We start from the raw sequence: 15,226 nt of genomic DNA, 5'->3' as shown, positions 1-15,226 counted from the left end.
ATAGATTGGGATTTTCTAACTGAGGCTCAAATCCTGTCATGTGCGCTTCCCGTCATTCCTCATTGTGACTTATTTTTATTGAAAGTTATTGGAAATGAAGCAATGGGTGCAGAGATGATCAACTCATTGCATATCTCTCACATCAGCGTCACTGAGGGTCTAGTGATCAGGATCGGCGCCGTGACGCGTTTTCGATTCCCAATCACGGAGTGAATTATTTTTTGTTCAATTCTTCATTTAATGAAAACACGCCTCACAGCGTCTCTGAAGGGAGCAACATCTCAATCTTCCAACTGGATGAACTTGCATCGGAGCTGGAAATGTCAGAGAGGTAACACGAACGATAAACTCTGAAGAAGAATCGCATGACACGCGCAACATACATGTCAGATACACACACAGCACACATGTCAAATCATGTCACTTTCAAGTTGCGTCTTTTAACTTCCTGCTCTCCACCTCAGACATTTCCACATTCATCAAAAATCTACGACCTCAAACCCAATCCTGTACCTCAATCCACTGATAATGCTACACGTACCACACGAAGCCGATAGTATTTGGCTCCATAGCTCAGTGGTCAGAGCACTGGTCTTGTAAACCAGCGGTCGCGAGTTCAATTCTCGCTGGAGCCTGCTGACAAAACTTTGCTGATATAAGCTGGAGGGAAAAGGCAGAGAGAGTGCTCTTATGAGTAGAGGGGCAGATTGGTTGCAACTTTGGAAAGCGAAAGCATATTTTTCTTCGTGAAAGAGCAGAACATATTTGCTGAGCGAAAAAATGTAAATATTGATATTAAGAATAGAATAGATGCGTTTGTACAAGGAATGCATAAAGTTAGCACATAGGTGCAACAGATAATTGGAAGGGAAATTACATTTTGGTCTTTATTGCCGGCAGGCTGGAGTTCAAGAATAACAAGGTGTTTCTGCTGTTGCATTGGGTTTTGTTGAGACCTGGTTGAATATTCTGTGCAGATGTGATAGTCACATCTAAAAATGGATATGCTTGCATTGGAACCGGTAAAGTGAAGGTTCATCAGATTGCTCCCTGGGTGAGGGAGTTGTCCTGTGATGAAATTCCCTGGAGTTTAGAAGAATAAGAGGCGATCTATTTAAACCTACACAGTTCTGATTAGGTTTGACAGGATGGAGACTGAGAGATTGTTTTTTTCTGCTGGTCAGGAATCTAACCCACTGCGGCACAGATGAGGGGCTGATCATTTAGGGCGAAGATAAGGAGAAATTACTTCACTCAAAGGGCGAGAATCTTTGGCATTCCCTGTACCTGACAGTTATGTATGCCCCCTCATCGAGCACATTTAAAGTTGGGATAAACAGGGTTCTAATCTCTTGGAGAATTTAGCGATATGGGGAGCTGGTGGAAAAACTAAGTTGTAGCCCAAGATCAGCCATGATGGTATTGAAAGGTGGAAATCCCGATGGACCGAGTGGTCTGCTCCTCCTCCTATGATTCATGTTAGAATGAAAACAGACAGGACTGGAAGTTCTCAGCAGGGCTTTCAACAAATGTGGAGCAAGACAGAGAGTTACGTTTCCGAGTTCAATATGACTTTTTTCAAACCAGTAACCGAATCTGAATGATAACAATTAGCATAACATTGACGCTGCGAATTCAATTGGATCCAGGCAGTGAAAGCCCTGGATTTAACTGCTGCAGGATTTCTGCAGGAAACGTTTTCAGGAGAGTTAGCTGCCGACAGACATTTTGGAGGTTTGAGAGCACCCCGAGCCAAATAGACTCCCTCAATTTCTGTTTCTACTTATATTCCGACATAGATATTCTTTGTATCCTTCTGCAACAGGGAAATACTGTCCAAACTTTGCCAGTCTCGCTGATATTCACTAAACTGTCATGCAAACCGATCGATGAATATTCATTTCAAATAAAACGAGATACATTAGATCGTGCTGTTGTATATTAGAAATTTGGATTCACAGCAACTGATAGAAATTGATGCTGCAGTTGCAGATATAGAGTTGGAATGCACCATTACAACGAGTGAATCCACTGTCTGTTTAAATGTTGATCAGTGAAAATTTCAATCATCTTCTGCTGTGTAACACACGGCGACTGATTCAAAAAGCAATAGCCAGTTAAAAAAAAGCCTCATCAGTCAATCTTTCTCGCAACTTTCAAACATGTTGTTATTCTCTGCACCATTTGCCATTGAGGGACATGAATAAGTGACCGCAGTTTGTGATAGTAAAAAATGTATTCACCCCCTCTGGTAACTGAATCACATTGATGCACAGAGGAACACACACAGACAGCGAGAGTCACAGAGGGCTGACGAGACACAAACATGATGTGGAGATGCCGGCGTTGGACTGGGGTAAACACAGTAAGAAGTTTAACAACACCAGGTTAAAGTCCAACAGGTTTATTTGGTAGCAAAAGCCACACAAGCTTTCGGATCTCCAAGCCCCTTCATCAGGTGAGTGGGAATTCTGTTCACAAACAGGGCATATAAAGACACAGACTCAATTTGCATGAATAATGGTTGGAATGCGAATACTTACAGCTAATCAAGTCTTTAAGATACAAACAGCGTGAGTGGAGAGAGCATCAAGACAGGCTCATAAGGACAGGATATAGCGCTCGACTCATTGATCAACAGTTCCAATGCGCCACAGCGAAAAGCCGCACCGACCTCCTCAGAAGACAAACACGGGACACAGTGGACAGGGTACCCTTCGTCGCCAAGTACTTCGCCGGAGTGGAGAAGCTACGGCATCTCCTCCAGAGCCTTCAACATGCCATTGATGAAGACGAACATCTCGCCAAGGCCATCCCCACACCCCCACTTTTTGCCTTCAAACAACCGCACAACCTCAAACAGACCATTGTCCGCAGCAAACTACCCAGCCTTCAGGAGAAGAGTGACCACGACACCACACAACCCTGCCACAGCAACCTCTGCAAGACGTGCCGGATCACCGACACAGATGCCGTCATCTCACGTGAGAACACCATCCACCAGGTACACGGTACATACTCTTGCAACTCGGCCAACATTGTCTACCTGATACGCTGCAGGAAAGGATGTCCCGAGGCATGGTACATTGGGGAAACTATGCAGACGCTGCGACAACGGATGAATGAACACGGCTCGACAATCACCAGGCAAGACTGTTCTCTTCCTGTTGGGGAGCACTTCAGCGGTCACGGGCATTCGGCCTCTGATATTCGGGTAAGCGTTCTACAAGGCGGCCTTCACGACACACGACAGCGCAGAGTCGCTGAGCAGAAACTGATAGCCAACTTCCGCACACACGAGGACGGCCTCAACCGGGATATTGGGTTCATGTCACACTATTTGCGACCCCCACAGCTTGCCTGGACCTGCAGAGTTTCACTGGCTGTCTTGTCTGGAGACAATACACAGCTGTTTAGCTTGTCTTGATGCTCTCTCCACTCACGTTGTTTGTATCTTAAAGACTTGATTAGCTGTAAGTATTCGCATTCCAACCATTATTCATGTAAATTGAGTCTGTGTCTTTATATGCCCTGTTTGTGAACAGAATTCCCACTTACCTGAAGAAGGGGCTTGGAGCTCCGAAAGCTTGTGTGGCTTTTGCTACCAAATAAACATGTTGGACTTTAACCTGGTGTTGTAAAACTTCTTACTGTGAGACACAAACACCCATAGATCAAGGATGTCACCAATTGGGTTCAGTTTTGTTCCATTTCTGGCTGGGACTTTGGTAAATTCGAGCTGATGAACAGAAATGAAGGAACGCGGAAGTGAAGCAGGAAAAACAGATGGGAATATTTGGAAGGTTTTGATTCCATTGACCGAATAGTTAATTCTGCAGTCACCTAAAGGAATGAATGCTGAGCAGCGCAGTGGGTGAGATTCAAATCTTCGTGAGAATACAGCCATTTCAAATCCACCACCTTCGCCGCTTGGCCACCATTGCAACCGGTATCAATGTGTTAGTGTCACTCAGATCAAACCATTGAATGGTTGCAGCAACAAAAGGGATTATTCGGCCCCCGGAGTTCATCCTGCAACTTGTATCCCTCTCGTCTTTCTTCTTCACAAAATGTTACTCCCTGAACAGACAAAAAAGCTGTCCTCTTTTAGCAGTGGTGGGATTTACAACCCACGCCTCCTCGGAGACTAAAACTTAAATCCAGCGCCTCAGGCCACTCGGCCACACTACAAGAGGAAACCGTGTGATGACTATTGCTTGGAGTGGCATCCGCACCGATTTAGAATATAATTGGGATTGGGGATATAACATTTCGCCCCTCAAGCCTATCACAATATTTTGGAATCACAGCCAAGCACTTGTTTTCCATCTGTAGCATTTCTGGCTTTCCAGCTCCGATGAAACGTCATCCAGCTGGAAGATTAAATCAATTTCTCACACCACAGACGCTGCCAGATTTAGTTTAATTCAATGAGGAATTCCTTTCCATGGTGTCAGTTCACACAGCAACACAAACGAGTTACTCTCTGGCTGGGGTTTGAATCCAGTCCACAGAGATGAAAGTGCCGAATCCTAACTACTAGACCAGCAAGGAAGCTGACAGTGACTTTTCCAATCAGCGGATCATCGTCATTTAAGCCATTGTCTTCCTCCTTGTCCATCACCCAATAGCCAGGATTCTCATTTTAAAAATATTCTGCTTTGTCACCTGCCATCGAGGCCAAGGACGTGAAATCGATGAGTGTGCACCATTGGAACACCCGACTTCAGCCATCACCAGCTCAATGTTGCCGGCTTCATAATTCCTTGGGTCAAATAATATATCCTCCCTTGTTTTCTGTGACGAATCTTACCCTCTGCCCTTTATAAGGAGTGACCCCTGACCTTACAATCAGAAAATGAAGGCAAAACCTATCAGACAAATCAAAATTTTCAAATATATGAATAGTAGAACTTTTCCCACTCTCTGCAGTGAAAAGGATTTGGAAAAAAAATCTGGCCAGTTTCATGCCGTGGGAGGCGGACGCGATAACTGTCGTGGAATTATTCCTGTAATTGGCTGAACACTTCTCTGGTGTTGAAACAGAAGGTGCCATTTTGCAGGAGACGTTTCTGGTGCAAGTGGTCTGGCGTGGAAATTAAAATAACAAAAGGATCGTGGACACAGCAAACTGCAAAACACGCTGTAATCTGCTGGTCTGGTGATTAGAATTTGACACTTTCACTGCTGATGCAGAAAATGACGATCCATTTACTGTCGTTGTGAAACAGTTTAAGAATCCAATATTTATCATCAGTCACATGGATTATAGAACATATGAATAAATCTGCACATATCATTGCTGAGAGCACAGTTCAAGCACTTGGTTCGGTTTCCTGACTCTTCTTTCGTTCCTGGCTAAGATCAAAGACAGGAGAGACCAAGCGAGATGAGGCAGGGTGGGGAGATGATAATCCTGAGCAGACGCTTCAGCAACGGAGGCCTTTTCAACAGGGGAAGAAAGGTTCAGAAATGGTCTAACAGACGTGTTCCCAATCAAGGAAGTTTGGAAACTATTGAAAAGAAACCCGGTTAGTCCGTCTGGTCGCTATGGTTTCTAATAATGTAAACTACTGTGGAAAAAAAAGATCGCTCTTTGGTAAACTGGCTTTTTGATATTTGGTCGACATCCTTCTTTGATGGTTAAGGAACGTTCGAAACTTCCATTCTTTCGAAATCAACAATACAAAATTGCCACATGTGGAGTTGAGACTTTATTCAGTTAATCTATTTATTCAAATGGACACGTAGTGTACTACCCATGCAACCACGTCAAAAGCTGTGATAAATGATCTCAGATCAATCATAAATAGCAAATTTTGGAAAAAGGCATCCGATGCAGAAATAACATCAGAGTAATAACACCTAAAATAAACTGCCATAATAATAATAATATTAATAATAATAATACAGCAATATCATGCAGCTATATTCGGGAATATATTGATAATTGCTGCTTCACAGACAAAGTTGTTTATACAACTATTTAAAACCAGTTTCAGGGCTTTGTAAGTTGTGCCTATAAAAACAAAGGCCTCACAGTGCTGCTCTGACTGCACAGTGAGTGCTGGCTGAATGTGAGGAGTCCTTTTGGCATTGTGAAAACAGGGTGTTCACGTGGTAAGTTAAAAGGAGATAATTAGTCATTAAACTTGCTTTCAGGGTGAGCTGAATGAGTTCTTATTTGGGAAGTTAAAATCAGCACTTCAGTGCATTCCTGCAACAGGAATCAGCTGAGTCAGCTCTCAACTGAACTTGGCTGGTTCTTTGTACACCTCGTTAAACCAGTTTCAGGGCTTTGTAAGTGGATGAGGTGGAGGGCTGTTGTAGGCTGCAAAGAGACATAGATAGGATGCAAGGCTGGGCTGAAAAATGGCAAATGGAGTTGAACCCTGATAACTGTGAGGTGATTCATTTTGGTAGGACTAATTTAAATGTGGATTACAGGGTCAAAGGTAGGGTTCTGAAGACTGTGGAGGAACAGAGAGATCTTGGGGTCCATATCCACAGATCTCTAAAGGTTGCCACTCAAGTGGATAGAGCTGTGAAGAAGGCCTATGGTATGTTAGCTTTTATTAATAGGGGGTTGGAGTTTAAGAGCCGTGGGGTTATGCTGCAACTGTACAGGACCTTGGTGAGACCACATTTGGAATATTGTGTGCAGTCCTGGTCACCTCACTATAAGAAGGATGTGGAAGCGCTGGAAAGAGTGCAGAGGAGATTTACCAGGATGCTGCCTGGTTTGGAGGGTAGGCCTTATGAGGAAAGGTTGAGGGAGCTAGGGCTGTTCTCTCTGGAGCGGAGGAGGCTGAGGGGAGACTTAATAGAGGTTTATAAAATGATGAAGGGGATAGATAGGGTGAACGTTCAAAGACTATTTCCTCGGGTGGAAAGAGCTATTACAAGGGGACATAACTATAGGGCTCGTGGTGGGAGATACAGGAAGGATATCAGAGGTAGGTTCTTTACACAGAGAGTGGTTGGGGTGGGGAATGGACTGCCTGCAGTAGTAGTGGAGTCAGACCCTTTTGCAACATTTAAGCCGTTATTGGATAGGCACATGGAGCACACCAGGATGATAGGGAGTGGGATAGCTTGATGTTGGTTTCAGATAAAGCTCGGCACAACATCGTGGGCCGAAGGGCCTGTTCTGTGCTGTACTGTTCTATGTTCTATGCCCACATTTGGCCCATATCCCTCTATATCCATCTTACCCATGTAACTATTCAAATACTTTTTAAAAGACAAAATTGAACCCCCCTCTACTACTACCTCTGGCAGGTTGTTCCAGACACTCACCACCGTCTGTGTGAAAAAATTGCCTCTTTGGACCCTTTTGTATCTCTCCCCTCTCACCTTAAACCTATGCCCTCTAGTTTTGGCCTCCCCTACATTTGGGAAAAGACATTGGCTATCGAGCTGATCTGTGCCCCTCATTATTTTATAGATCTCTATAAGGTCACCCCTCAGCCTCCTCCGCTTCAGAGAAAAAAGTTCCAGTCTATCCAGCCTCTCCTTGTAACTCAATCCATCAAGTCCCGGTAGCATCCGAGTAAATCTTTTCTGCACTCTTTCTAGTTTAATAAAATCCTTTCTATGATAGGGTGACCAGAATTGCACACAGTATTCCAAGTGTGGCCTTACCAATGTCTTGTACAAACCCAACAAGACATTCCAACTCCTGTGTTCAATGTTCTGACCGATGAAACCAAGCATGCCGAATGCCTTCTGCACCACTCTGTCCACCTGTGACTCCACTTTCAAGAAGCTATGAACATGTACCCCTCGATCTCTTTGTTCTGTAACTCTCCCCAACGCCCTACCATTAACTGAATAAGTCCTGCCCTGGTTCAATCTACCAAAATGCATGACATCGCATTTGTCTAAATTAAACTCCATCTGCCATTCGTCAGCCCACTGGCCCAATTGATCAAGATCCCATTGCAATTGGAAATAACTTTCTTCACTCTCCACTATGCCACCAATCTTAGTGTCATCTGCAAACGTGCGAATCATGCCTCCTATATTCTCATCCAAATCATTAATTAAATGACAAATAACAGTGGACCCAGCACTGATCCCTGAGGCACAGCACTGCTCACAGGTCTCCAGTTTGAAAAACAGTTCTCTGCAACCACTCTCTAGCTTCTGTCAAGAAGCCAATTTTGTATCTATTTAGATGCCCCACCCTCGATCCCGTGAGGTTTAATCTGATGCAACAACCTTATGTGGTACCTTGTCAAAAGTCTTGCTGCAGTCCTTGTAGGCAACATCAACGGCACTGCCCTTATCTACCTTCTTGGGAGAGGGGGGGAGTGCGGTGGCAGGAGAGGGGTGGAGTGCGACTGCGAGAGGTGGGGTGGAGTGCGGCTGCGAGAGGGGGGGTGGAGTGTGGGTGCGAGGGGGGGTGGAGTGCGGGTGCGAGGGGGGGTGGAGTGCGGGTGCGAGGGGCGGGTGGAGTGAGGGTGCGAGGGGGGTGGAGTGCGGGTGCGAGGGGGGTGGAGTGCGGTTGCGAGGGGGGTGGAGTGCGGGTGCGGGGGGGTGGAGTGCGGGGGGGGGTGGAGTGCGGGTGCGGGGGGGGGGGTGGGTTGCGGGTGTGAGGGGGGTGGAGTGCGGGCACGGGGGGGCGGGGAGAGGGTGCGAGCAGATTGTTGAGGTGAGATGGGGAGAGTGCAGGGTAGAGCGAGTGTGCTGGAACGGGGGTTGTTGATGCCAGGGAGTGTGTTGAGGTTGGCGGGGGAATGTTGATGTGAGCGGGGGAGCATCATGAGGAGGGCGATATCTTGAGTGGAGTGTGAGTGATGGGGTGAGGGTGGAAAATGTTGTGGCGTGGGTCAGTGTTGAGATGTGAGGAGACAGTTGAGATGAGAGGTGAGATTGTTGAAGTGTGAAGGAGGAGAATGTGTCAGAGACAGACAGTGTTGAGGTGATTCTGGGAGTGTTGAGATGAGATGGAGATTGTTGAGGTGTGAAGGAGGAGAGTGGGTCAGAGACAGACAGTGTTGTGGTGATTCTGGGAGTGTTGAGATGAGAGGTGAGATTGTTGAGGTGTGAAGGAGGAGAGTGGGTCAGAGACAGACAGTGTTGAGGTGATTCTGGGAGTGTTGAGGTGAGATGGAGATTGTTGAGCTTCGAGGGGGGAGTGTGGATTTGAGAGCGAGACCGGTGACCAAACGGGGGAATGTTAAGATGAGAGGCAATTGTTGATGTGAGAGAGAGAGATTGATGAGGTGAAAGGGGCTTGTGGAAGTGAGAGGGAGAGTGATGACATGAGGGGGTGTATTGAGATATGGGGGGTTGTGTTGAGGTGAGAGGGGGGAAAGTTTATGTGAGATGGTGGGAGCTGAGGTGAGGCAATGTGCTGAGATGAGAAGGGAGAGCTGACGTGATGGGGGGAGAATGTTGTGGTGAGATAGAGGGTGGGATTTGTCCCCCGTGCTCACACCTAAATCGGATAATCCCACCAGAGGTAATGGGATCTTTACGCGATCTGTGCCCGTCTGCTCCGACTCCCATGCGTTTTGGGACGGGGAATTTATCTCTTGGGGATGTTGAGGTGAGAGTGTGAAGCTGAGTGGGAAGTGCAGGGATGCGATGGGTAGGGTTGTGGTGCGTGGGTTAATGTAGAGTTGAGCGGGAGGATTGATGTGAGGGAGGAATATGTTAAGGTGGGAGGGGGAGAGTTGTGTTGAGTGGGGGAGCGTTGAGCTGAGAGGGGGTGTTCTGGTGAGAGGGATTGATGTTGACCTCAGAGGGAGAATGTAGATGTGAGAAGTTGAGTGTTGAGGTCAGAGTTGGTCTGTTGCGATGAGAGGGGATGTGTTGCGGTGCGGGGATGTGTGTTGAGGATTGGGGAGGTGTTTTGAGGTGGTGGAGAGTGCTGAGTTGAGGGGAAGTGTTTTTGAGGGGTGAGAGTGTTGAGGTGAGAAGGGGAGTTTTGACATGAGAGGGACATTGTTCCATTGAGGCACGGCAGTGTTAAGGTAATGGGGCATGTCGAGCTGAGAGGAGGAATGTTCATGTGAGAGGGCTGTGTTGATGTGTGAGGGGGAGTATTAAGGAGAGCGGGGAGTGTTTAGACAGGAGTGGTCGCGGAGATCAGAAGAGGTGGGTTTTGAGATAAGGGAGGTGTGGATCGCAGGCGGTGAATTCGGGTGTGAGGGGGAGAATTTAGAAGCGAGGCGGATAGTGTTGAGGAGAAAGGGTGTAATGTCTGTGTGATAGAGATTGCGTAGAGAGGGGAAGGGGAGTATTGAGGTGAGCGGGGGGGTGTTGAGGTGAGGGAGTGTGTTGAAGTGACAGGATAGTGTTGGTGTGAGAGAGAGAGTGTTGGGGTAATGGGGAGTGCTGAGTTGAGAGCGTGAGTGTGAATGTTGTCATGTGAGTGGACCTTGAAGAATTAATGTTTAAATCATGCAGCTTACATGGAGGTGGAGCTAAGCTGTGGCAGTCAGGTGGTAGTTTTTTTTGGTATTTTAGTTTTGTTTTCGGAAGCAGTTGGGCAGCAAGCTAAGAAGCAATCTCTCTCCCTCTCCCTGTCCTTCTCTTTTTAAAAGGCTGTGTTTTGTGAAACAGATTCGATTACAACCTCTTCTGAGTTTCTTCTCAAGGGAATTTGAGCATTCAGCCCAGGAGGCTGGACACGTGTAATAATTCGGCATTAACCTCTGCTGTATTGTGGTGATTTGGAGGGTTTCGTGGATTGGATGTTGGCTTTGGTTGGAACACACGAGAGATAGTTCCTTCAGAGTTGTACATTATCGTGGTTGTTGTGTTTCTTGATTGTAATTGTTAAAGGTTCTTGCTCGTTGTCTTACTATAAATGTCAACAATATTCTTAATTAAACTTTGTTTTGAATAAGAGTTCCTCGTGGGTCAGTTCACTCACAGCTGAAGTGAAACCTCTCGTGCTCCTTCGAGCCAGATTCAAGGTAAAGAGTTACAGGTCACCCAAGCTTCATGAAACACCTGGGAGTATCCAACATGACTGAGAACAACTGGGGGCTCCGGGATTGAAATAGAACATAGAACATAGAACAGTACAGCACAGAACATGCCCTTCGGCCCACGATGTTGTTCCCAGCTTTGTCTGAAACCCAGATCAAGCTATTTCCTCCCTATCATCCCGAAGTACTCCATGTGCCTATCCAATAGCTTCTTAAATGTTCCTTAAGAGGTTTCTGACTCCACTATCCCTGCAGGCAGTCCATTCCACACCCCAACCACTCTCTGAGTAAAAAACCCACCTCGGACATCCTTCCTATATCTCCCACCATGAACCCTATAGGTATGCCCCATAGTTACCGCTCCATTCACCCGAGGAAATAGTCTTTGAACGTTCACTCTATCTATCCCCCTCATTATCTTATAAACCTCTATCAAGTCTCCTCTCAACCTCCTCCACTCCAAAGAGTAAAGCCCAAGTTCCCTCCACCTTTCCTCATAAGGCCGACGCTCCAAACCAGGCAGCATCCTGGTAAATCTCCTTTGCACTCTTTCCAGCGCTTCCACATCCTTCTTATAGTGAGGTGACCAGAACTGCACACAATATTCCAAATGTGGCCTCACCAAGGTCCTGTGCAGTTGCAGCATAACCCCACGGCTCTTAAACTCAAGCCCCCTGTTAATGAACGCCAACACACTATAGGCCTTCTTCACGGCTCTATCCACTTGAGTGGCAACCTTCAGAGATCTATGGATAAGAACCCCAAGATCTCTCTGTTCCTCCACATTCTTCAGAACCCTACCTTTGACCCTGTAATCCACATTTAAATTTGTCCTACCAAAATGAATCACCTCGCATTTGTCAGGGTTAAACTCCATTTGCCAATTTTCAGCAAAGCTCTGCATCCTATCTATATCTCTTTGCAGCCTACAACAGCCCTCCACCTCATCCACTCCTCCACCAATCTTGGTGTCATCAGCAAATTTATTGATCCACCGTTCAGCCTCCTCCTCCAAGTCATTTATAAAAATTACAAACAGCAGAGGACCAAGCACTGATCCCTGTGGCACTCCGCTGGTAACCGGTATCCAGTCCGAAAACTTTCTATCCACCACCACCTGTCTTCTGTTAGATAACCAGTTACCGATCCAATCGGCCAAACTTCCCTCTATCCCACACATCCTTACTTTCTTCATAAGCCGACCGTGGGGGACTTTATCAAACGCCTTACTAAAATCCATGTATATAAGACCATAAGACCATAAGACATAGGAGCGGAAGTAAGGCCATTCGGCCCATCGAGTCCACTCCACCATTCAATCATGGTTGATTTCAACTCCATTTACCCGCTCTCTCCCCATAGCCCTTAATTCCTCGAGAAATCAAGAATTTATCAATTTCTGTCTTGAAGACGCTCAACGTCTCGGCCTCCACAGCCCTCTGTGGCAATGAATTCCACAGACCTACCACTCTCTGGCTGATTTGACATCAACTGCCCTACCTTCATCAACGCACTTAGTTACCTCCTCAACAAATTCTATCAAATTTGTGAGGTAAGACTTGCCCTTCACTAATCCGTGCTGACTATCCCGGATTAAGCTGCATCTTTCTAAATGGTCGTAAATCCCACCCCGAAGGACCTTTTCCATCAACTGACCGACCACCGAAGTAAGACTAACCGGCCTATAATTACCAGGGTCATTTCTATTCCCTTTCTTAAAAAGAGGAACAACATTCGCCACTCTCCAGTCCTCTGGCACCACCCCCGTGGACAGTGAGGACGCAAAGATCAAAGCCAAAGGCTCTGCTATCTCATCCCTTGCCTCCCAAAGAATCCTAGGATATATTTCATCAGGCCCAGGGGACTTATCAACTTTCAGTTTATTCACAATTGCGAGTATATCTTCCCTCCGAACATCTACTTCCTCCAGCCTGTCTGCCTGTGACACCCTCTCTTCCTCAAAAACATGGCCCCTCTCCTTGGTGAACAACGAAGAAAAGTATTCATTCATCACCTCTGCTATGTCTTCTGACTCCATGCACAAATTCCCACTGACGTCCTTGACCGGCCCCAGCCTCACCCTGGTCATTCTTTTATTCCTCACATAAGAGTAAAAAGCCGTGGGGTTCTCCTTGATCCGACCCGCCAAGGACTTCTCATGCCACCTCCTAGCTCTCCTAAGCCTCATTTTCAGCTCATTTCTTGCTAACTTGTAACCCTCCATCGAGCCAACTGAACGTTGTTTTCTCAACCGAACATACGCTTCCTTCTTCCTCTTGACAAGACATTCCACCTCTTTTGTGAACCATGGTTCCCTCACTCGGCCATTTCCTCTCTGCCTGGCAGGGACATACTTATCAAGGACACGCAGTATTTGTTCCTTGAAAAGGTTCCACTTATCATTAGTGCCTTTGCCTGACAATTTTTGTTCCCATCCTATGCTTCCTAATTCCCGCCTGATTGCATCATAATTACCTCTCCCCCAATTGTAAACTATGCCCTGCCGTATGGGCCGCTCCCTCTCCATTGCAATAACAAAAGACTCCGAATTGTGGTCACTATCTCCAAAGTGCTCTCCCACAACCAAATCCAAAACTTGGCCCGGTTAATTTCCCATTACCAAATCCAATGTGGCCCCACCTCCTGTCGTCTTATCCACATATTGTGTCAGGAACCCCTCCTGCACACACTGCACAAAAACTGCCCCATCCGAACTCTTCGACCTATAAAGGTTCCAATCAATATTTGGAAGGTTAAAGTCCCCCATGCCAACTGCCTGTGACCTCCACACCTATCCAAAATCTGCTTAGCAATTTCTTGCTCAACATCTTTATTATTAATTGGGGGCCTATCGTAAACTCCTAACAACGTGACCGCTCCTTTCCTATTCCTAACCTCAGCCCATATTACCTCTGTAGGCAGATCCCCTTCGAAATGCCTTTCTGCACCCGTTAAACTCTCCTTGATTAACAGTGCCGCTCCTCCACCTCTTTTCCCAACTACCCTACACTTACTGAAACATCTATACCCCGGAACTTCCAACAACCATTCCTGTCCTTGTTCTACCCATGTCTCCGTAATGGCCACAACATCGTAGTCCCAAGTGCCAATCCACGCCCCAAGTTCACCTACCTTATTTCGGATGCTCCTTTCATTGAAGTAGACACACTTCAACCGACCTTCTTGTCTGCTGGTACCCACCTTTGACCATGATACCCTTCCCAGTACCTCACTACACTCACTGACCTCCGGACTACATCTCCTTTTCCCATCCCCCTGACAAATTATTTTAAACCCCACCGCAGAGCCGTAGCAAATTTCCCTCCCAGGATATTGGTGCCCCTCTGGTTCAGGTGCACCCCGTCCTGTTGGTACAGGTCCCACCTTCCCCAGAAAGTGTTCCAATTATGCACATAGCTGAAACCCTCTCTCCTACACCATCCCTGCATCCATGTGTTTCACTGCACTCTCTCCCTGTTCCTCAACTCGCTATCCCGTGGCACCGGCAACATACCAGAGAAATCTGTATTTCTTGATTGATTTGGGATTAGTGAACTCAAAGACAGTGAGCGGTGCACAGATTTGTGTTTTCTTTTCAGGTTTTGTATTCCAGTTTAAATAGGGAGTGTGGTTTGGATTAATGGCTCTTTCAGAGGCTCAGAAGTTGCTGCGGGTGGAGGAAGTCTCGCAAGTTACCTTACAGAAAGTGACTAAAGCAAAGCTTTTGGAATTGGAAACATATTGCAGTTGACATTGCCTGACAGAGTACGGAAAGGAGAGATAATTGTGGCAATAGCACAACATTTGGAATTGTCAGTAGCACAGTCAGAATCGTTGGAAATGGCGAGAATTCAGTTACAAATGAAACTGACTGAATATAAAAAATAATTAAAACCCTTTGAATTGCAGGCAAAAGAAAAGGAAATGGAGGAACAGCAAGCAAAATAATTAAAACGATCTGAATTACAGGCAAAAGAAATAAAAGGAGGCAAGGGAAAGGGGGAAGGAAAAATAGAGTGACTTTGAACATCAGAAACTGGCCTTCAAATGTAAACATCGGGAACAATTAGCGGAGGTAAAGGGTAAAGTACAGTCTGAGGGTAGTGATGAGGATAGTGAGAGAATGAGGGGCAGAAAATACATCAGGAGATAGAAAAGGCAATGTTACAACAATCATGGGGGATTCAATATGCAGGTGGACTGGGAAAATCAGGTAGGTCGTGGATCCCAAGAAAAGGAGTGTCGCGGATAAAGTGGATGAGCTCACAGTGTGGATCGAT

At 46.3% G+C, this 15,226-nt stretch overlaps 1 non-coding gene across 1 annotated transcript; it reads left to right on the top strand.

Moving 5' to 3' along the window:
* The first annotated feature begins 562 nt into the window (after nt 1-562).
* Nucleotides 563-635, top strand: trnat-ugu (transfer RNA threonine (anticodon UGU)). The gene has a single exon. It is a non-coding gene; the product is annotated as a tRNA-Thr (tRNA).
* Nucleotides 636-15,226: the final 14,591 nt, after the last annotated feature.

This window comes from Mustelus asterias, unplaced genomic scaffold (genome assembly GCF_964213995.1).
Source record: "Mustelus asterias unplaced genomic scaffold, sMusAst1.hap1.1 HAP1_SCAFFOLD_1113, whole genome shotgun sequence".
In the NCBI taxonomy this organism is placed as follows: Eukaryota; Metazoa; Chordata; class Chondrichthyes; order Carcharhiniformes; family Triakidae; genus Mustelus; species Mustelus asterias.
Note: the sequence above shows the minus strand (reverse complement) of the source record. Positions and strands in the feature narration are given on the sequence as shown.